We start from the raw sequence: 24,708 nt of genomic DNA on the forward strand, positions 1-24,708 counted from the left end.
TCTTACAATCCAATTCGTATGCTATTTGGCACTGTCAGCTGTGGGTGCATTTTAAAGGAATCGATAGTTAAGAGTGGTACCACATAGACCAGTATATAGTTGCCATTATAGTATTGCCAGAGTACAAAGTGTGTTATTGTGATTGTGTACATAACATGAACCTTATTTATATAAAGACTGTGTTTTCCCTAACATAGTGTGTGGACATTCTTTTGTGTGTGCTTGGGGTACTTAAGAACCAGCCCACATCACTTCCTGAGAGCTAAACCCTGATTGCTCGACCATAACTACCGAAATAGAGAATCTTGGCTGGGGTCCTCTGTGCCTCTCCTCTGCCATATAGAGAGCAGGAGTAAAGACGCCCCCCTCCAGTCTTTACACATCTGCTTCTGAACAGTAGGAAAACATGCAATAAAGCACATATGGGGTGTGCTCGCTAGCGACTCAAATTCGCTATTCTGAATAATTACCGCAGTGAACCTGTCAACAGGTGTAAAAGTCACTTACTTGGAGCTTCTTAATGCCACCACTGCTGGAGCAAATCCCTTTTGGTTTGACTTAAATTCAAAATCATGTCCTCCATTTCAAAAGAGGAATTCAGAAAATTCAAGGACCCCTTTTCATTATCTTTTTTCCCTACATTCTGCTTACACAGCTTCCAAAAAATGTTGTTTTTGTGCACAATGAGCACATCAATAGTGAAACCTACTGTGCATTCTGTCCACTGCCCGTTCACCCTATTTTTTTAACATGTACATTTTGCTTTCTCATTAGAAAATCTCATTGTCTCTCCTCACCCTGTGTAGAAAATATAGAGAATTGTTGAATAATAGACAAGAAAACGAGATCCCTGGTGTAGCTAGTTTTACTAGTTGATTGAATATATCTCAAGCATCTTAACAAATGCGATCTTACCTTCCTCGCAGGAGAGCTCGTATTTGCTGGGCTTTGGAACTCTGCTGCTTTGCGCACTTCCGATACTTTCGAAAATGTGCTTGCCACCCAGTGGTGTCCATGTCTCCAAGTAACCCTGACCGGATCTAGGATGCGTGCTGCTTCCCCGCTGTATGTGTATAAGGCAGTCATCTTGAGAGTATTACTCCATCACTCTCATTCTGTTTTGCCTATGCAACCCACAAGTTGCACTCCTCGTGCTCCTGTTGGATAGTGTGAGTGTGTAGTGATAATTGTGTTTTGTGGCTAGACGGCAAAAACTGTTTAATCCTCCTTCTTAGTCCCAAACGTTCCATGATACATATGTCTTTCTTTGCAGCAAAATGCTGAGACGTGTCCCCTCTCCTGTACACCATTCGGCATCATGTTGAGGTGTATGCCACCAGGACCATGCACCCTATATAATTTATAATTAAAATTGATACCTCACGAGCCACACAGAGGAGTGCCCACTCCGTAAAATTGTGCTGTGATTCATAAATCTAAAGGTCGGGGTAAACCATTTTTTTAGGGTAAAGGAATTTTGCATGTGCGCATTATTAACTGACATCCACTCTATTTGTTTGCGCCCATTGCCTGTTGTAATACCCTGGGTATATAGAATCTCTTACATACATATGCCTCACGCTGCGCTGTGTGTGAATCATATTGTCCCTTGCTATTAGGATTACAAACTCGAGCCAGGAAATCCCTCTTCATAATAAGGGGTCCCATTCTATACACACATTTAGGCACTTCCTCCCAGCATCTTACTTCTTGATGAGCCTTTGCTCCATCCTGTGCAGTTGTTGTGCTGCCATCCCAGTTATCTGACTTATTGTGTATCTGTAGGACCATGAATCACAGCAGATGTGAGGAATGTGACCGTCAAAATGGTGGGTGCGCTCCCCTGGGCTTTTTTGAAATGTTTAATTCAATGGAATGATGGTGGACCAACCTCAAGAAAATGGAGGGGGCTAATCTACGCACATTTTCCTATGCTCACACCACAACAAACACATACACCTGTGTACTCTGGGTGGACCCCGCCTACATGCACAGTCCACCCTGTCATATTTAGTTGGGATATGACGATGTCATCTCCAGGAAGGGGAGGACCAAGCTTCCCCCTGTCATTGCAAGCCTGATTAACTAACAAAGGCTCCATGGATCCGCTCTGCTCTTTTGTTAGGCCCCGTAGCTGGTAGCACCGATTAAGATATTAATAGAGTGTAGTTCAAAACAGGCCCACATGGGACCTGGCTGCAGAGGCTAACAAAGGAGACATGAAACCCCAACAACCTTTCATATGTAACTGTTATTTAATGGAAGTACGACAGTAATGTCGATACCGTTTCCCACAATAATTAACAAAATGTGAAAAATCTCACCTTGACAGATCGAGTAGACCGCCAGGAAACAACCAAGTGCAGCTGTGAAAGCTACCCTAGGACAGCCTTGTCCTCTCCGACCCGGAGTGGGATTAACCAGGGGAGAGAACAGGGTAGCCAGGGAAACCCTCGATGGGGAAGAAAACCCTGGTAGAATCTGAAAGTGTTGTGGATCCGGGTGGTTGATGACTTCTACGAGTGGTTGTGGGCAGGAAGGCTTCGTCTGGATGAACGAAAGGATAATTATCAGAGTAGTAGCGTAAATAAGGGAGTGGGAAGTGGAAATTAAATGGCACAGTAAAAGGGTTCTCACCAGCGGAGTGAAGGAGAGGATGATTGATTTAGGGCTTCGAAGGAGAAGAGATCGGGAGACGAGAGCTCTACAAGAAATAATACTTGAGTCAGAATCTGCATCGGGAGAGACGGAACGGAGTTCCGAGTGTATGGCACTTACAGCTATTGGGTGTTTCAACAAGGATGCAAGCAGGGTTGGCGTAATCGTGACGCCGATGGATATCCGGGCTTGATGAGAAATCCCGAGAGATAGCGAGACCGGAATGGGAGCGAGAGTCTGGAGATGAGAGCTTAAGAGACAAAAAGGTTACAGGGTTAGTCGAAAGGCAAATGGTAGAGGCAGAGATCTTGAAATCCCTAGAGGCGAACTCACGGAGCGTCTGTAGAAACAGAAGCGACGCGAGGAGTTGCCGGCTTCCGTGTTTGATAAAGGATCACGTGAGCAGGCCGGAACGTCTCGGAGAAACGTGAAGAGTCTAGACCGCTACTTTCAGGACAGAAGTCATCTTGAGAAGGATTCTCGGGAGTCGCGTAGAGAAGAGTACCACACAATCGGTTGCGAGCCCATAGTGACCACCTTCCACAATGTGTAACAGTATACCCCCTCCTCCTCGGGGGAGAACCCGGTTTACCAGGGTGAAAAAGAAAGAACCGTCGAATCAACTTAGGAGCATGAACACCGGAAGCAGGTTCCCAGGACCGTTCAGCAGGCGAGTAGCCCTTCCAATCTACCAAAAACTGCAATTTACCTCTCCTGTAACGAGAGTCACAAATATCTGCCACTTCATATTCAGATCCAGTAGCAGTGAAGACCGGAGGTGGAGGAGGGTTCCCCGATCTCCGAAAACGGTCTGGAACGACCAATTTGATTTGAGATAAATGGAACACTGGATGAATCCGAGACCAGGAAGTCGGTAGGGCGAGTTTGATTGCAGCAGGCCCAACCCAGGATAAGACTTTAAAGGGTCCAAAATATCTAGGAGACAATTTAGAAGGTACAAGATGCCGGGGAAGGAATCGGGATGCCAGCCAAACAGAATCTCGCGGGATGATAGTAGGGGCTGCCCGACGATGCTTGTCTGCGTTCCTCTTAGCCCGATCTTGAGCCTCTTGAAGAGACAGTCTAGCTAGCTTCTGTCCCTCTTGAATATCCGAGAGAAGACTGTCAACACCAGGGCAACAGGAAGCAGGAATAGAAACGGTAGGTACAAAAGAAGGGTGATACCCATAAGAACAATGAAAAGGACTGGTGTGAAGAGCAGAATGTTTGGAGTTGTTGTAGGCGAACTTCGCAAATGGGAGCAATTCTACCCAATTGTCTTGGGCTGCTGAGATGAAACATCTCAAATATCCCTCCAAAGTTTGGTTTAATCTTTCCGTCTGCCCGTTAGTCTGGGGGTGCTATCCGGAACTTAAGGCTCTCTTGATTCCCAGAATGTGACATATTTTCTGCCAGAAAAGAGAGGTATATTGGGGGCCTCGATCTGATACAATGGTATCTGGGAGTCCGTGTCGAGAAAAGATTTCGGAAAAGGAATATCTTTGCCATATCCGCTGCTCCAGGAAGTTTCACTAACGGGGTAAAATGTGCCAGTTTGGTAAAATAATCGATGGTGACCATGATAGTGGTCTTATTCTCAGAAGGAGGTAGGTCCGAAACAAAATCGGTGGAGATAAACTGCCAAGGTCGGTCTGGAATAGGCATTCTAGAAAGTAAGCCCAGAGGAGACATCCGAGGAGACTTAGACTGAGAGCAGATAGTGCAGGCTGCAACATAATCACGGATGTCTGCCTTTACTTCCGGCCACCAAAAATGTCGTTGAATAAGCTCCAAGGTTGAGGCGTATCCTCGGTGGCCAGCTGCTCGGGAGTCGTGACACATTTGTAGAACTTCTTGTTGTAGTGACGGAGTGGGAAGCAGAACCTGAGTTCCTCGAAAATAATAGCCCCTCTCTTCAGTGAGCTGATGAGTAGCGGCGATTTCCTCACATAGGAGTTTGTTCTGATTTGTAGCACTCAGTACTTCTTGAAGAAAGTCAGTTAAGACTGCGATAAATCGTGCTGTGGGGAACATCCTTTCAGAACAGAAATTAGAAGTTGGAGAATCTTTCCAAGAAAGATCGTCGGCCCTTAAGTTATGTTTTCCAGGAAGAAAGGTGAATTCGATCCGAAAGGGAAGAAAGAAATAGGCCCAGCGGGCTTGTCTACTGTTGGTGGTCTGGGCATTCTGGAGTACTCTGAGATTTTGGTGATCGGTTCGGACTTTGACAGGAAAAGAAGATCCCAACAGCAGATGTCTCCACTCTTCGAAAGCCCGTTTAATAGCTAAAAGTTCCTTCTCAAGAACTGAATAATTCAGTTCTGCTGCGTTGAATGTCCTAGACAGATATGCGACGGGTCTTTCTTCCCCCTGGTCAGAGAGCTGTAACAGCACAGCTCCCATAGCGTATTGAGAGGCATCAGTCTCCACTATAAACGGCTTGGTCTGATCAGGGGTGATCAAAATAGAGGCAGAAGTGAAAATTTCTTTCAGAGTTTGAAAGGCACTTTGGGCTGCTTCGTTCCAGAAGAATGTGACGTTCTTCTTTAGTAATTGTGTGATGGGCAGAATGATTTCAGAAAAACAGGGGATAAATTTCCTGTAGAAATTTGCAAATCCTAGAAATCGCTGGATGTCTTTGACACAGGAGGGAATGGGCCAATCTAAGACTGCGGACACTTTCTTAGGATCCATAGATATGCCCAGGCTAGATAACACGAAACCTAGGTAAGTAACTTGCTCTTGGTGGAATACACACTTTGAGGCTTTGCAATAGAGATGGTTTGATTGGAGTCGACCGAGAACTATGTTAACATGATTGATATGGTCTTTCGGGTTGGAGGAATAAACAAGAATATCGTCCAGGTATACGATTACAAAATGAAACAAGATGTCAGCGAACAAGTGATCCATGAATCGTTGGAACACTGCTGGTGCATTCACTAGACCAAACGGCATCACATGATATTCAAAGTGTCCGAACGGGGTGCGAAAAGCTGTTTTCCATTCGTCCCCAGGAGCTATTCTGATAAGGTGGTAGGCTCCTCTGAGGTCGAGTTTAGTGTAAACAGAAGCCCCCTGGACTGCCTCTATAATGTCAGATATTAAAGGCATGGGGTACTTATCAGGAATAGTAATCTTGTTGAGACCTCTGTAGTCAATGCAGGGGCGGAGTTCCTCAGAATCTTTTTTGGGAATAAAAAAAAGAGAAGAGCCCGCTGGGGAGATTGACTCAGAGATTAGACCATTGCGTAAATTGGCCTGGAGATAGTCTTTTAGGACTGCCTTTTCCTTTTGGGACAAAACATACATTCTGCCAAAGGGAATGGGTTGTTCTGGAAGAAGGTTAATATGACAATCGTCCCTCCTATGAGGAGGTAGAGTGGGAAACATGGGATTCTCGAAAACAGACTGAAACTTTCGATGACACAGTGGGATGATCTCTAGTTGGTTTATGGTGGGCCCGGTTGGAAGGTTTGATACTTCAGTTGGAATGTGAACACCCACTGACTCCTGGGACAAACAATGATTTACACAGAACTCCGACCTTAGGAATAAAGTACCCGCTGACCAGTTAATATAAGGGTTATGGAGTCTTAACCATGGGAGACCCAAGATAACCGGGAAGTGAGCGGCTTTAATAAGGTCAAAAACCAAAGTTTCTTTATGATTGGCGACCATACAAGTAATCGGTTCGGTCTGTTCCTTGATCGGGCCGGAGCTCAATGGACTTCCATCCACTCCTTGGATGGGAGTAATGATGGATTTGGAAACAAGTTGTATCTCGTGTTTCGTGGCCCAATCATTGTCCAGGAAATTGCCAGCGGCTCCACAGTCAATCAAGGCTGGTATGCCCGCCAACACTCGTTCTGAAAGAATCATAGATAGAGATACCACCACCATGGTTTGGCAAGTAGCTGTGTCAAGCGACATTCCCATTCGATATGGGGAAATAGGATTTGGAGCCACTACCGTTCTTCCCCTTGAGGTAGGGCTTTGAAGTTTCCCGATTTAGGATTTGGGGTACGTCGTGGAGGAACCAAGTGACAATCCTTCAAAACATGAAGTGAAGAACCACAATACATACACAGTCCACCGGTCTTTCTTCTTTCTCTTTCAGAGGCGGATAGTGGTCCCCTCACAGCTCCAATCTGCATGGGCTCTTCATTTTGGACGTGTGGTTTAGTTCCTGTCGGATAATATTCACTAAAGGGTCGGGTACCCTTGCTCTTTTTCCGTTCATAGGATCGTTCCTGCAACCGGTACTCAATTTGCATGGTTAGCGTTATCATGTCTGCTAGGTTGGCTGGGCGAGGAACCCTAGAAATCTCGTCTTTCAGCTCGTCAGTTAATCCCCTATGAAAAAGAGTTAGAAGACCCTCATCCGGCCATCCTAATTCAGATGACAACTGCTTAAATTGGGTGATATACCCTAATAGGTCCTTTCCGCTCTGTTTTAAGTCAAGGAGTCTTTCCTGAGAGAATACAGTGATTTCTTTTCTCCCAAACATGGATTTTAGACTGTTAGAGAAAGCAGGATAAGAATCAAGGATTACATTGTTTGAGGTAACCAAGGGCGTGGCCCATGCCAATGCGGGACCGGATAAGTGAGAAATCACAAACCCCACCTTATCTTTGTCCGTTGGGAAGAAACGAGGTTTAAGTGTAAACTGGACCGTACAGCTATCAAGGAATTCTTTGAGCTTGTAAGGGTCGCCATCATACATTATCGGAAGTAATGTGGACGGGGGAGTATCGGAAAATGCTCTAGTAACTTGTTGTCGTAATCGTACATTGTCTTGCTTAAGTGATTGTACCTCTAAAGACATGGCCTGCATAGCGGCCATTAGTTGCTGCACTTGTTGTTCCATAATGGTCTTCGTCTCTCAATATTATGGGCGTCGCTTACTATTATTTAATGGAATTACGACAGTAATGTCGATACCATTTCCCACAATAATTAGCAAAATGTGAAAAATCTCACCTTGACAGATCGAGTAGACCGCCAGGAAACAACCAAGTGCAGCTGTGAAAGCTACCCTAGGACAGCCCTGTCCTCTCCGACCCGGAGTGGGATTAACCAGGGGAGAGAACAGGGTAGCCAGGGAAACCCTCGATGGGGAAGAAAACCCTGGTAGAATCTGGAAGTGTTGTGGATCCGGGTGGTTGATGACTTCTACGAGTGGTTGTGGGCAGGAAGGCTTCGTCTGGATGAACGAAAGGAAAATTATCAGAGTAGTAGCGTAAATAAGGGAGTGGGAAGTGGAAATTAAATGGCACAGTAAAAGGGTTCTCACCAGCGGAGTGAAGGAGAGGATGATTGATTTAGGGCTTCGAAGGAGAAGAGATCGGGAAACGAGAGCTCTACAAGAAATAATACTTGGGTCAGAATCTGCATCGGGAGAGACGGAACGGAGTTCCGAGTGTATGGCACTTACAGCTATTGGGTGTTTCAACAAGGATGCAAGCAGGGTTGGCGTAATCGTGACGCCGATGGATATCCGGGCTTGATGAGAAATCCCGAGAGATAGCGAGACCGGAATGGGAGCGAGAGTCTGGAGATGAGAGCTTAAGAGACAAAAAGGTTACAGGGTTAGTCGAAAGGCAAATGGTAGAGGCAGAGATCTTGAAATCCCTAGAGGCGAACTCACGGAGCGTCTGTAGAAACAGAAGCGACGCGAGGAGTTGCCGGCTTCCATGTTTGATAAAGGATCACGTGAGCAGGCCGGAACGTCTCGGAGAAACGTGAAGAGTCTAGACCGCTACTTTCAGGACAGAAGTCATCTTGAGAAGGATTCTCGGGAGTCGCGTAGAGAAGAGTACCACACAATCGGTTGCGAGCCCATAGTGACCACCTCCCACAATGTGTAACAGTAACTGTGTCAATCTGAAGCCAGCACCCTCCGTATCATTGACAGTGAGCTGTCATGTTTGGAACTGTGTGTTTACAGTAGGCAACCCCCGGTAGGGGGATCCCATTCATAAGCTATGCGAATGTGGTTTCCAGTAGCCAAAGAGTCTGGTCTCACCGCAGCTTCAGGGAGACCTGCTGCTTTAATCAGGTACCACAGAGAGATCCATTAACCAGAGAGACTCTTTGATCAACAACAGTTAGGAAGATGGATGGGACTTAGTATCACACGTTTTCACCCCTTTACCTTTCCTGTTGCAAAGCACTCAGGTTATGACCTCATACATACAGGAGATTGTTGGCAGGGACCCCAGGATTGGTTTATTAAGGTAGGCTTAGCCTACACCAAACAATGTGGCCAACTTGGCTTTAAAGGAGGGCTGAGCCCCTCTTTTGACAGATCATCTGAAGATTTTGCAAGGAGTAGCAAGAAGAACTCATCATTTGACCCTGGCTGAAGATACAGGGCCTTATTACGAGGAAGGCGGTAGAAGGTTAACCCTCTACCACCTCATTACGAGGTCTGCTCACGGGTCCTGCTAAGGACGTCTGGTAAAACCAGGTGTCCTTAGTGGGACCCGCTAGCAGACCAGGATTCTAACAACAGACCCGTCATTAACGGGCCCGTTGTTAGCATACTCCCCATTCCCATTGAGACCTATGGGGGCTCAAATGGGAATGGGGATATACCGGGTCTGGGTCCCAGGTAAGGGAATTACCGGGCCCTCCGAGGTCGGAATGGCACAGTAATTCCTCATTCCTGGAACCCGGACCCGGTACCCGGTATGGGGGTAGCCATGCCGCTAATAGTGGCATGGCTACCTCCATACTCGTAATGAGGCCCACAGTCTGCCTTACATATTCTGCCAGTGAAAGAAGTCAAGGACCTCCAAAGAGGGAAGCAAGAACCATCCCCTAAACATCTCCCAGGAAACAGAGGAAAATAAAGTCCTCAGAGGACGCTCTGGTCACTCCAGAACTTGTACGCAGCCAGTACCACAAGCCCTGCTAGGCTCTGCAGCAAGCTTCCTAGGAAGGAAGTGCCAGAAGGTCTCTGAACCTACAACAAAGGACAAGGCAGCTGCCTGGAACACACCCCTCAGTTTAGGGCTGTCCGGTTTAAAGGTTGACACAAGCCCATTGAAGAAGCTGGGAGATGTGCTCTGACGAGCATCTATAAATGTCAGATTTAAAGCCCATTTTCGAGCCAGCTTGTTATGAACTGATGTCATGAAGATCATGTAAATGTATTAAAAGTTATTCAATTAACTGTATGATACTAAATAAAAAAATAAAAAAGAAAGCCTTGCCCCATTTTCGTTCATTTGTGTGATGGAGAGGAGGGGCGGAACACAACTGTGTTTCTACTGCGTCCCTTCCTCTCCACCCTGCAAATGGCCGAGCATTTGTGCAGGCATGAATTTTAATGCTGGGGCAAATGCTGGGGATCATTATGGAGCCCTCTGGTTTTATGGGATCCATTGTAAATGCTGCCTTCCCATGCATGTATGGCATTTAGTATTTACTCATTTTGCATAACGGAGTGCAGGATAAAAAGTTGGTGTACTTAATTGTATGTAACCTTTTGCCCTGCAACTTTGCACACTGCCGTGCAAATGGTAAACATTTGGCAACCTATGCAAACCATGGTTACAGTTCCCCGCCACTGAATTACTTGGAAACTCGAAAATTAGCGTCACACGGTCGAGTATCTCTGGAGTATGCGATCCTTTTTCATCCTCAAACAACAAAAAAATATATAGTTTTATTTTAGAAAGTCTCCATGTTTATCACCATTCGGGAAGACAACCCCAATTTAAGTGGAAACTGGCCTATTTCCGTATGCAGTTCCGGAATTACTCGCGGAAATTGGGTAAAAAGAAAATACAGCAGACGGGATTTCGTTTTGCAAATAAAACTGCACAATTGTGCAATAGTAATCAGAATTAGACAACAGAAGAGACAATGAAGGGAAGAATTTGTGAGTGAGTGGAAGAAACAGAAAGAACAAGCGATGTTTTTAGAAAACTCATACAGTAAATATACTGCTGTTCCTATCCAATCGGTACCAGATTCCTGCTATTCATTATATGTGCTGAGAGAGCTTGCCTGGCTGTGCAAAAACATATTTCTAAAATTGTTATGCTCTCTGCAGAAGACTAATCTCTGCTACTCATGACTATTTTAACTGCAAATTGACCCCCCTAGGAGAGGCTCTCTGTGGCCCAGCACAGCAAGGACCATCCCAGCATAACAACATCCCAGTGTGACTTAATATATGTATTACCTTCATTCAGCATGACAGTCAAAATAATACACCACCTGCGACCCCTGTAACAGATTGATGCACCCCTGATACAAAAAGAGGAAAAGTAATCTGTTGAAACGAGCATTTTATAATTTATTTTTTTATCTGGATAATTCTAGCAACATTAAATGTTGATATTCGTTTTGAAAATGTATTGTATCCTATATTATTTTCTGTAAAGAAAGTAATCAACGTGGTTTTGCACAGCTGAGGCAAGCTCTCTCAGCACATATAATGAATAGCAGGAATCTGGTACCGATTGGATAGGAACAGCAGTATATTTACTGTATGAGTTTTCTAAAAACATCGCTTTTTCTTTTTGTCTCTTCCACTCACTCACATATTCTTCCCTTCATTGTCTTTTCTGTTGTCGAACTCTGATTATTTTTATCGCTATTGCACAATTGTGCAGTTTTATTTGCAAAACGAAATCCCCTCTGCTTTGCAAAATGGTGTAGCCCATCGTTTCAAAATGTGTATTTTCTTTTTACCCGATTTCCGCAAGTAATTTCAGAACTGCATATGGAAATCGGTCAGTGTGCACTTGGGGTTTTCTTCCAAAACGGTGATAAACATGCATACTTTTTAAAATGAATCTATATATTAATATTTTTTAGAAAATACCTTTGCATACTTGGTTTGACGATAACAAGGATTCCATACTCCAGAGATACTCGACCGTGTGACGCTCATTTTCGAGTTTCCAAGTAATTTCGTGGTGGGGAACTGTTAGTATTTTATGCACAGTTACCCGCCGCCGAATTTTCATCATTTGCACGGCAGCGTGCAAAGTTGCAGGGCAAATGGCGACATACAAGCAAGTACACCAACTTTTGCCCTGCACTTTGGCACTCCGTTATGCAAAATGAGTAAATACTGAATGGCATACATGCATGGCAGGCAGCATTTACAATGGATCCCAAAAACCCAGCGGGCTCCATAATGATTCCCAGCATTTGCCCCAGCATTAAAATGCATGCCCGCACAAATGCTCGGCCATTTGCAGGGTGGAGAGGAATGGAGGCAGTAGAAACGCAGTTGTGTTGCGCCCCTCCTCTCCATCACACAAATGAACGAAAATGGGGCAATGCTTTCTTTTCTTTTTTTATTTAGTATCATACAGTATCATACAGTTAATTTAACAACTTGTAATACATTTACATCATCTTCATGACATCAGTTCGTAACAAGCAAACCCCTGCATTTAAGAGAAAAGTAAAAGGAATAACACATGTATACACTCACTTCTCCAAGATTAAAATTATTTCATATACTTCGCTCCACATTTTGGTAAAAAAGATAATACAGCCCTCATGGGATCCAGATATAAACATGTCCCAAAGCAGAACCGAAGAAATATGTCGATCAGGCCCTGACGCCCTGAGTGCAGATTCAGAAAAACTGCCCAAAACTATACATTCAGTAAGTAGGTTTTGAGCTGATTCCACTGTTGGCTCACCACAAACGCGGCACAGTTAGTCACTTTTGTTAATTCTCCGCAATCCCCCAACAATCTCCAAGGTTTTTAATGCATTGAATTATAGGCGCAGATAGTCCCAAATAGAGTGATTCCTAATAAAATGACAGATAGATATAATAGGGAACCACCTGCCTGTCTGATATGTACGGGAAAAAGCCATCTGTTGTAGAGTTCAAGGCTAAGGCGGTAATCCACTGATGATGGATGAAACTCTCCAGAGATGTTTTCATGATTTAAAAAAAATGAATAAGGCCCAACAGCAAGGGATCAACCTGGGAGTTCTTAATCCAATGAGCAGCCAACGGCTGGATGGTTCCCATGGTGGAAGACTTCATAAAAGGAGCTTTGGAGGTAAACACCTCAAACAGGAACCCCATAAGTGTATTCCTCTGAGCAGGGGCAAGCTTCCAATAGAGAGTCACACAATTCAATGTTATAACCTCTTCATGGGAAGTAGTCCTAACTCCAAGTAGAGCATTTCAGAGGAAACAAATGATGGAAGTCTAAGGAGCCTCTTTAGGATTTCAGTTTCAAGCTTAGAGACAATCCCCAGAGATCCCAAGGCCCGCACCTCCGCAGCATAACTGATGATAGTATGCAGTTTGAAAAGTGTACCCACTGAATAGCCTCCTCCCTTAAAGGCAAAAGAACATGTTGATCCTAGAGTTTGAGCTGAGCACTTTATTTAAATGAGGAGCGCTACCTAGTTTACTGTCCAAAACAATCCAAAGATAAACATACTGAGTTACGCTTTCAATTGGGACTCCCCTCAGGTTCCAATCAGCTTCTGCCACTTGTTTAGAGTGAAAATCAAACACCATGATCTTGGTTTTGGAGATGTTCACTCTAACTGCTGGTTGCCCAGAGCAATGCCAGTGGTTCAGATGTATTCAAAACCTTCCATCCATCACCTTTTTGGTTGTAAAAGAGGGTATGCCCAGATGTGGGTGCCTTGCTTACTGCGCCATAGGGAACCAAGCTGCACCTCACTGATGAGGCCCAACAAGGCCGAAACATGTCTGGAATTGCCTATGTTTCTGTGCAGAGGAGAGCTGGCCTAGCAGTTTGGGCTGGGCTGATTTTTATATGGCTTGGCCCCTTTTGCAATGGTGCAGACAGGCTTTAAAATGGTGGCGTGGAAGGTTGGCCATAGTAGTGCCAGTGGTTCAGATTCATTCAAAACCTTCCTCCCATCACCTTTTTGGTGAGGCCAAGAACTGTCCCATTCCAAGACCGAGCCTATCATCCACTAGCACAAGATAGCACCCAGCCACATGAGTCTTGACCCTGGTGGTTGCCTGAGCCAGACAGGGAACTTCATAACACTACCTACAGCAATAACTGCAAAGTGTATTTACACCAAATATAAATGAAAGTTGGCATATGCTGCATCTTGCATGCTTTCCTTCGTTTGGCGAAAATCTGTTCAATGTGTTTACATACAAAGATGTGGATCACAAATGTGTCGGAATATATTATTGGATGGGTTAATGGAGAGGTCGAGGACCAAATTCAAATCTTAATTCGGGAATTCGATTGGCAGATTGGTAGACTGAACCTTTTCCATCTAGTCGTCATCTTGCACCGGCAGACCTAGGCCTTGATCTGCAAATTCTGTGCATCAAAATGTTTGGAAACCCACTTAAAACAGCCCTTTAGGCATGTCCTGCACCACAGCATGGCAAGGAAATGCAAAAAGAGGTGGTATATACTGCTTTATGGAAGTAAATGTGCAAAATATGTCATCATGGTCACAGATTCATCAGAAAGTGATAAGGTGATGCAGAGTCTTCTGACAACAATTAGGGGGGGGCACCAAAGTTTATAGTGATGCAAGGAAAGACATGGATTTATGGTTACAGTAATGCATTGAAAACATGCACACAAATAGTTGGTGTTAATGTCAGAGAATAGTTTGCCTCTCTGGTTACACTAAAGATGTAACAGAGATCCCCGGAGTAGTAACACTGGCAGCATAGGAGGTTGCATAGATGTAAGCAAAACATGGTGATGGGCACTAATGGGATAAACTCGAGTGTTTACCTGGGTGAGGGAAGTGGCATGGAAAGAGGCGTATCTTTATAAACATCCTCGATTGCTTAAGTGAGTGCTCTTTTCTGGTGTCTTGGGGAGCATGTCCAGATAGATAGTGCAGAGATGGATATTTTATTTACCGCCCCTGGTTATGTCAGTGAATTTTGGGATTGGTTGTCACTGTGCCTGTGGTGATCTTTAGATGCATGTGGGTGTCCTTTTGGTAGTTGGGTGACAAATAGTGTTAAATATAAAACGCAGCAACCGAACTGAGGAGTGGCAGGGAGGGTGCAAAATCTACCACAACACATTTCCACTCTGCAGTAAAAATGTTTGGGTGGACCTTGTATCAAACCTTTCTGATTAGGGTTCATTCTGCCCACTTATATGGACAGAAATGTCAGTCCAGATAGGAGCTCAGACGTTTCAGATAACCTGAAAGCTGAAACGTTTTGCAACATGTCCGGTGGCATGCCTTGTCCACCATCAAAGTCAAGATCCATTGGCCACTATGATTTGCTTGAATGCTTGTCATTGAAGTCAGTCACACTCCCAAATAGGCCCTTCATGTCCCGCAGCAGAAAAATGTAGCATCATTTTAAGAACTGTTCTTGAATGCTAATGTACTATATTGGAGTTGAATCCACAACTTCGTTTTGACTGGGGGAACGTCCCTTCAGCCTTGGTTCAAATCCCTACTGGCATTTGTAGACGAGTCATGTGATTTAAAATGGTATCTTCTCTCCTGCAGGTGACGGTTAAATGTTAAGTCTCCTACCAGTTTTTTTAGGCAAGCGATGTATCACTGTGAATCCAATTGGGCAACCTTCCCTTGGTATGATCCTAGGCCCACATAGAGGCCATTTCCATAGCTATGGTGAGCGAGACCCAGGGAGCATAGCACTTGAAGGAATGAATGGTAGGATAGGAATATCTTTCAGAGCAGCTTCATTTGGAAGAATTCCAACTTTCCCAACAATTCCACCATACAGTTTAGACATAAGTCAGTGTCCCATAAGACTGTTTTTTTTACTTTAGTTTTGATGAGGACTAAAGAAGGGTAGGTTGGCAGATGGTGCTCTCTCTTTAATGCTAGGACCTCAAACGTAGATGTATTCATCTTGTGGCCGTTATTGTCTATTCATTTATTTGTAGTTCATATTTATTGAACAGGTGGATGAGTGTTTTGATCAGAAACAATGTCCAGGATAACGAAAACCTGAGACAAAATCCCCAAGAGTGGTGCTTTACGGTGGCAGCCGGGGTAGATAAGCAGGTCATGGTGATTCAGGTAGTAGAAGGGAGCAACAATAACAATGTGGACATGCACTGTGAAAAGACTGAAATATTACTAATGTACAATCTATGAATATGGTCATATGATAGCATGCAGTACAATAATGAACGTGGACAACAGAGTAGAGGAGAGTAGCAGATGAAGGAGAGGACATTGTGGTGTTTCCGGTCGGGTCCCCGTTCGGGGAGAAGAGATGGAGTTTAAGGGGAGATTTAGAAAGCAAGAGAGTGGTACTATTTTTTATATCAGTAGGGGGTGAGTTCGTTTTTTTTAGTTTAATAATCTTTATTGATTTTATCTCAGTAGCATAGAACAGTACAATGCATAAGGGAACAAGTAAAGAATGAATGCAAGCACCGATCAACAGTACCGTATGCTTCACATCGTTCATATATCAAACCCTCAAGGGTCATACCCTCACATGGACTCCAAACACAGGGCGTCTAAGAGGAATAGAACCTAAAATAACAGTTAACAATGTAAAGGACCTACCCGGTCTAAAAACCTTCCATTACCACAACAGTAAACATGCATTCGTAATCAACAGTGCCAACAGAATCTCTTACCCCTGTGCCCCCTAACCTGCAGCTTAACCAGTACAACCCTAATCACACCACTATGCAGTGCCACCTTGCTAGCGTGCCATCTGCACTCAGCACATATTATTCACATTATCTAGTGCTTGATCAATCCTAAATCCTTATACACACATCCCACGAACAGGATCCACAGACCGTGTGACCAATAGTATATGGACAGACGTCCAGCGAGAAATCGTGTTTGAAAACCATTAGAATGCCTATATATTAGAAGAAGGAAGGGAAGAAGTAAAATAGGGGGAAAAGAAAATAAACTCATAAATACACACCAGGGAACAAATACGACAATGGATGCTGGGACTCAAAGACATAGTAGAGAAGTCATCCACATCATTTCATCTATTGGCCATATCCCTCTAGCAGAGAGGCCTATTGGGTGCATGCTTGCGCCTCACCTCCACCTCTTAATGTTTGACATATTTGAGGTAACAGCGTATAACCTCATACCACTGCCATACTCAAATTGTGATATTTTTCCAGAAGTAGCCTATCCGCACTCATCTCTCTGGTACCCTGTACCCACCTACTTATGCACATTTCCATTCTAAAAGTATAAGCCACATGATTCCACCACGTACGGGAGCCAATTTAGAGACATCCTTCCAGAAAGATGTGATTACCTGGAGCCCACTGTAAAAAAGGGATCAAGGAGATTCCCACAAGCATCCCTTTCCCTGAATACTGGCACGGAATGCCCCCACTGGAGAGAAATCACATCCAACCCACAAATAGGCTTAATAAAAGGGCAAATGTCCATCCAAAATGCCTTTGAGAGCCTGCACCCGAACAGCAAGTGCTTCAACTAACCCACCCCCTCACTACATGACCAGCACAATCCAAAATCACCTTCCGCACCCCCGGGTTTAATGAGGTCTAGCGTAAAGAGCGCTCTATTATAGATCATGAAGAGAGTTTGTATGATAGACGCCAACACCGAAGAATGCATGACTTTATGCCAAACCTCCTCCCAAACCAAATTATGAACAGCCAACCTAAAGTCTTTCTCCATGCTATCTCTGTTTTCCTATTCTGGTTGTTATTATCGACCAGCATGAGAATCAAGTATATGGCCGCCACTTTACTCGGTGCCCACTTCTATTCCTTCTCTCTCCTCCTCCATCATCTCTATCTTCCCTAAACAGGTAGATATTTTCAAATACCTTAAGAATTCACCCAGAGGGAGTCCAATTCTTTACAGCAAGACTGATAACGAGAGCATCCCGCTTGGGGATTGAATGTGATGCAAATACAAGATACCTCACTCCCCCCCAGGTGTGCCAATAAATAGACTTCCCCCAAACGTATGGATCTATTGAACCACAGTGGAACCTCCCTCCATACATAGCCCTGCACATCCTTCTACCCCCCATTTCTGTAGATATGCACATGTGAACTCGATCTGGCCCCATCCCATGCAGAAAAGGCTTATCACCAATAAGTGTAATGTCCTGCGGGCCCAGCAAGTATCTCTTCTCAGGAAACCTTACTCCCCCTCGGGGACAGGAGGTGCTGGAGTCCTCTAAGTGCAATCATTGGTGTCTCCCTACACATAAAAATGTCACTAAGGTCCTATAAACCCTCGCAAAGAAGGCATCCGGCAACTGCAGAGGCAGCACTGCCAAGGAATACATTATCATCATCCAGTACTTGAATTTCGGTATCGCCATAAAAAATGTATACAAAACTATAATTATAATTAAAAAAACACTGTAAAACCTCAATTTTGTATCAGACGTCAAACATATTTGAGTCATCGAATCATAACAGAGAATCAAACTCAAATAATCTAAAAAATAATAACATCATGAGGAGGAATATGTCAAGTATCAACTTGACATCATAGAAGAAGGCACATTTTGAAATTTCTCAACCTTTGCCTGCTTAAGAAACCTTTTCAAAATACACGGATTCCACGATACAGTGAACATTAAAACATTGGTCAGCTGAAGATCATACCATCTAGTTGTTTTTAAGAAACTTACTTCTAAGTAACCACGCATGATAAATATAAGTCGCAAATGCAAAAGTCACCAAGTTGTCAACTGTACTCTTGGCCAATGACAGGGCTTCATGTAAATGCCGGACCTTAAATTTCAACAAGATAGGTTTTAATAACTTGTTCTATGTCCCAGATAGTATGGGCATATGATCAAAAAGTGAATAGTATCTTCCCTGTCAACGGAGCAGACAGAGCAAATCTCAGATTCAGTCACAATCCATTTAAAGAGTATGCTACTTCTCACCGTGCCATGTAATCTTCACAGCTACTGTGTGATAAACGTAACCTGTAACCACCTTTGTAACCATCTTCCATTCACACTGTGAGATTATACGCTCGTTGTATCCTTGAGCAAAGCAGTCGTCCGTGTAACTAAGACACTTTCTTGCAAAAGCGCCTCGATGCCCCCGGGCTGCTAGTGCACTTTGCTTTACAAATCCAAAAAATAAAAAATAAAAAATAGAGTAACATATTTATTGGCAGCATTCCCAGCCTGTGCTTCGCATAAAATGATCTCATCAATGGTGTGGTGATATTATCCAAAGCGTCTTCTTTGCAAAGAATATTCCCTGGTCTGGGCCGTTGATGTGTAATACCCAGCAATGTTGCATTTCGACTTTTGCAGATATTCTTGCCTAATCTGTGATTTCGACAACAAATGTATAAGCTGCCCAAAACGTGCTCTTCCTACGGGTTAAGCAATTTAACCATAACAACAGGGCCACTACCACAGGCCCTGTAATATTTAAATATAAATATCAAGAATTAACTAATCAGTACAGAAAAGATCGGAACCCAGCTTCAAAGGGAACTTCAAGATACAGTCCAATAGAGTTTTCAGTCACCCCAAAGAATGACCACCCTGACATATTTTGGTCTATTTCAGGCCTTGCCAGTTTCTTTCTTTGGCCTCCACTCGTATTAATTTGTTAATAAAAACTCTATTAAAATATAAACCCTGTCTGCTTTTGTCAATCGTTGCCAGACAACTGTTACCTCTACTAAACATGTTGGATATGGTTCATAAATAAACAGTAATATATCTGTCCCACAAAAAAATCTATCCAACTAAACATCCTCACTACTACAGAACTGGGAAAGTGGCTCTCCATGACTCGTTTTCAAGCCTTTCCAGCACCAAGATTCCTGGATCAAGCCGCTCATATTCTTTAACATTTTTAAGTCTAAGATCACCTCCATAGCCACTGCTCTACTGCAAGCTGGTGGGCTCTGCTCTATGCCACTTCAGCCCACCATGGCCTCTCTGTGGGTCTGTTGATCCCCTCTGGTCAGATCAAGTTGTGTAGACCTGTGTTGCCCTAGTACATTGCTGACTCCTATTTTCTGAATCGACCTGTTTGCTCACCCTTTTTCTGCGTGTTAGTGTATTGGTGGTGCCATCAGTTAAGGGGCCCCTCTCAGCCTGTTTCTTTACATAAAGCGGAAACACCCAGCACAGGGGAGTAGGCAAAAACAGCTGTATGTTCTTATAATGCACTGCACAGTCTCTCTACTATTGGTTACAGCTGCCTTCAAACGAAAGCAATGGAAGATTGGATATTGTTTGCACTTAAAGCATTACATTGCTTTGTTTAAGTTGACCTATGTGATGAAGCGGTGCTAGCAGGGTGGATCTTCAGTAATGCGAGAGAGTGTTTGTGCAGACCTAACTCTAGAACACCAATTTCTTTACACTAAGAACTTAGAGATGTGCAGAAAGAGGGCACTCAATATCCCGAGAGAGGTATGCTTATCTCAACAGAAACATCCTAAGCAGGAGAGAAAAGTCTGTGTCACCACATTCTGTCCACTAAGCAACCTGATTAGGAAGGAGATCCGCAAGAACTGGCACATGCTCAGATCGGATATGATTCCGCTTTGAGAAGGCAGCCAACCCGTCTCACATCCCCCTTTACGTACACCCCGTGTCGCAATGGACCATGAACCAGGCCGGTGTGTAATAACAGAATATTTATTTATTTTTAATTTTGAATAACATCAAACACATTCAATATAGGGCAGCAATCACCAGGGTGGTGATAATTACACAGGAAAATGATAGAATACACTTAGTAACCTTCTAACCTAAGATACACAATGCACAATTGAAAGAAAGCAAGATTACTTTTGGGTACTGCTTTTAAATGGCACCACAGTTAAGCATTCCCCCTGCAACACTCCCTGAAACCCCTGTTAACCAAATTTTGTGTGGGTGGAGAGGGGTAGCAAGGAGTCAGGTATACTATGCAAACATCGGATTGAAAATCCGACCTACCAGCCCTGAATAGGAGGCGAAAATCGGATTGAGCTCCCTTGAAAGATGAGCAAAATGGCACTCAGAATTACTTAATGGTTATTTTACACCTGCGGTTGAACGGATAAGACAAGAATGTGTGTGGCTGTACTAAAGAAGCACAAACATTGACAAGCTATAAGGCAAAGTACTACGCAACGGGCATACAATTTAGAAAATCGACTTCGGGAAGGAAAAACAGTGCAGCAAATCACAGGATTGCAATTTCTTGGTTTTACGGGTTTAAAATAGGCAAACAACTTCAGAAATGGGCTAAACAGACAGAATCGAAAATCGGTTTTGCTGGAGAGGTACAAAGGCACATAACAGGTATGATACTAAGTGAAAGGGTGATTTTTGATGGGTGACAGTGTAGGATTCTTTGTGGGTTTTTAAAAGGGAAACAATTTTGCGGGCAAACTCCGTTTTGTTAGCAAAATTATTTGTTTACTGAGACTATTTTAGTGACTATAATCAGTAGAAAAACTCGGAAAAATTGTTGTTTTTGAATAGCAACAGTAATGAATGTGAATTTTCAACTGGAACATTAATTGATTTCCTTCAAATAATACTAGGGACTTACACAGATAACTGAATGAGTTGGAAAGAATTGTGCTAACACATAGAGGCTAACTGGGATTTTTCTAAGTACAGAATACACAGAGGATTCTAACAATTTTAAGAAGTTACTAGGACACTTATAGTATTTCTAATAGGGTTTCTTATAGTGTTTCTTATAGGGTTGGACAAATGGCAAGGTAACAGAGCAAAGGGTGCAACGTTTTGATATCCAGGCATGTTCAGGTCAGCGTGGGTGAGGCCCAACTCTCCTGGGCCTTGTTATTTGGGCATTGTTTTAATCTTGCTCGCCCTGTGTCCCTGCTTCCCCTCTCCTCCCTCATCCCGCATCCCGCCTCCCAGCCTTCCCCATGGTCTGATTTGCCAGTTGGCTCCTTTAACTGACCCTTCCAGGGCAGCCCTCTGCCCAGCAGCCCTGTGGCTAAGGGCCCAAGGCAAAGGGCGGCTCCTACATTGGCGGCTCCAATACGTGTCTGCAGGTGTCTGCAGGGGAAGCTAGTGAAGCCAGCAGCAAACAGACACCAACAAAAACTGTAGGTGTGGCATGGGTGGGGTGTAGAGCAATAACTCTACTCCAGAAAGCCCTTGCCACTCCACCTTACCTTTCCATAACGTATACTGCCATAGACTTACACCATTTATATTTAGACAGATTTGTGACCACCAGCCTAAATCTATTCATGGCTCGATGACAAATGTTGCCTTGCATTACATACTAACATACTTGCCAATGTTAACAAGTGCCACACCTAGAGAGAACTATGAAGGTGTGTCACATCTAGATGGAATTATGAAGGCTATCAAGCGCCACACTTAGCTAGAACCGTGAACTTCAGGCTGCATCGCATCTAGATAGGATTATGAATGTTAGCATGTGCCACACAGAGATGGGATTCTTAACTTTAGCCTGCGTCACATCTAGATAGGATTATGAATGTTAGCATGTGCCATACTTAGATGGCATTCTTAACTTTAGCCTGCGTCACATCTAGATAGGATTATGAATGTTAGCATGTGCCACAATGAGATGGGATTCTTAACTTTAGCCTGCGTCACATCTAGATAGGATGATGAATGTTAGCACATCCCACACTTAGATGGAATTGTGAACATTAGCCTAAGTAGCATATAGACAGGATTGTGAATTTCAGGATGTACCACACTTAGATGGAACTTGAATGTTAGCATGTCTCACACTTAGAATTGTGAACATCAGCCTGCATCGCCTGTAGACGGGACTGTGAACGTTAGCATGTGCCACACTTAGATTGAATTTGAATGTTAGCATATCCAACACTTAGATGCAATTGTGAACACTGACCTGTGCCACATCTAGACAGGATTGTGAATGTTAGCATGTGCCACACATAGATGGAGTTATGAAGGTCAGCAAGTGCCACACTTAGAGTTGTGAACGTTAGCCTGCGTCACACCTAGTTGGGACTGTGAGTGTTAGCATGTGCCACACATAGATGGAATTATGAAGGTTAGCAAATGCCACACTTAGATGTAATTGTGAATGTAAGCATGCTGCCACACTTATATGGAATTATGAAGATTACCAAGTGCAACACTTAAATGGATTTGGGAATGTTAGCATGTCCCACACTTGGATAGAATTCTGAACGTTAGCCTGAGTCGCTTCTTGATGGGATTGTGAAGGATAGCAAGTGCCACACTTGGACAGTATTGTTAATGTTAGCATGTTAAATATCACATAACCCACTAACCAAAAAAAACTCAACATTTCTGCATACTTATATTACTCAAAAAACTCCCACAACCATTTCTCAGACAACAACCCTCACGCACTTCACAACATCGCAAAAACACATAAGCCGCATCAACAGCCCACGAGGACTAACATCGATCCGACACTCGCACCAAAGCTCAGCACCCAGTGTATACCGAGTTGAAGCTGGCAACAGAACACCACTCCTCTCACTATCCTACTCCCTCTTCACCTTACTAACCCGCCCCACTTTCTCATTTACAGATCCGCCAGAACACCTGGGCCAACTCCATTGGTGAGGGTGTGCGGTACAAATACCTTTAACACATTTGACATTATTGTGCTTTAGTTTGATTTTACAAACTCTGTTCCAGGACCAGCTGTTGTGGAAATACCATCAATAATTTCTCAGCGGACTATTACAATGATCAGATCTCATGATGTTTGTAATCCACGTTGATTACTTTCTTTACAGCAAATAATATAGGATACAGTCAATTTTCAAAACGAATATCAACATCTAATGTTGTTAGAATTATCCAGATTAAAATAATAATAATGAAATGCTCATTTTTACAGATTACTTTTCTTCTTTTTTGTATCAGGGGTGCATCAATCTGTTGCAGGGGTCACAGGTGGTTTATTATTTTGACTGTCATGCTGAATGAAGGTAATACATATATTAAGTCACACTGGGATTTTGTTATGCTGGGATGGTTCTTGCTGTGCCTGGGCCACAGAGAGCTGCTCCTTGGGGGGTGGGGGGGGTCACTTTCCAGTTAAAATAGTCATGAGTAGCAGAGATTAGTCTTCTGCAGAGAGCATAACAATTTTAGAAATATGTTTTTGCACAGCTGAGGCAAGCTCTCTCAGCACATATAATCAATAGCAGGAATCTGGTACCGGTTGGGTAGGAACAGCAGTATATTTACTGTATGAGTTTTCTAAAAACATCGCTTGTTCTTTCTGTCTCTTCCACTCACTCACATATTCTTCCCTTCATTGTCTTTTCTGTTGTCCAACTCTGCACAATTGTGCAATAGCGATAAAAATATTCAGTTTTATTTGCAAAACGAAATCCCCTCTGCTTTGCAAAATGGTGTAGCCCATCGTTTCAAAATGTGTATTTTCTTTTTACCCGATTTCCGCGAGTAATTTCAGAACTGCATATGGAAATTGGTCAGTGTGCACTTGGGGTTTTCTTCCAAAACGGTGATAAACATGCATACTTTTTAAAATGAATCTATATATTAATATTTTTTAGAAAATACCTTTGCATACTTGTTTTGACGATAACAAGGATTGCATACTCCAGAGATACTCGACCGAGTGATGCTAAATTTTCGAGTTTCCAAGTAATTTCGTGGTGGGGAACTGTTAGTATTTTATGCACAGTTACCCGCCGCCGAATTTTCATCATTTGCACGGCAGCGTGCAAAGTTGCAGAGCAAAAGGCGACATACAAGCAAGTACACTAACTTTTGCCCTGCACTTTGGCACTCCGTTATGCAAAATGAGTAAATACTGAATGGCATACATGCATGGCAGGCAGCATTTACAATGGATCCCAAAAAACCAGCGGGCTCCATAATGATTCCCAGCATTAAAATGCATGCCCGCACAAATGCTCGGCCATTTGCAGGGTGGAGAGGAATGGAGGCAGTAGAAACGCAGTTGTGTTGCGCCCCTCCTCTCCATCACACAAATGAACGAAAATGGGGCAAGGCTTTCTTTTCTTTTTTTATTTAGTATCATACAGTATCATACAGTTAATTTAACAACTTGTAATACATTTACATCATCTTCATGACATCAGTT

The 24,708-nt window shown here is 43.5% G+C and overlaps 1 long non-coding RNA gene across 1 annotated transcript in view; it reads right to left on the bottom strand.

The window, feature by feature from the left end:
* LOC138566042 (uncharacterized) overlaps positions 1-24,708 on the bottom strand; it is a 423,332-nt gene that overhangs the window by 101,594 nt on the left and 297,030 nt on the right. The window lies entirely within an intron of this gene.

Source organism: Ambystoma mexicanum, chromosome 2p (assembly GCF_040938575.1).
Source record: "Ambystoma mexicanum isolate Mex_15411 chromosome 2p, UKY_AmexF1_1, whole genome shotgun sequence".
Taxonomy (NCBI): domain Eukaryota; kingdom Metazoa; phylum Chordata; class Amphibia; order Caudata; family Ambystomatidae; genus Ambystoma; species Ambystoma mexicanum.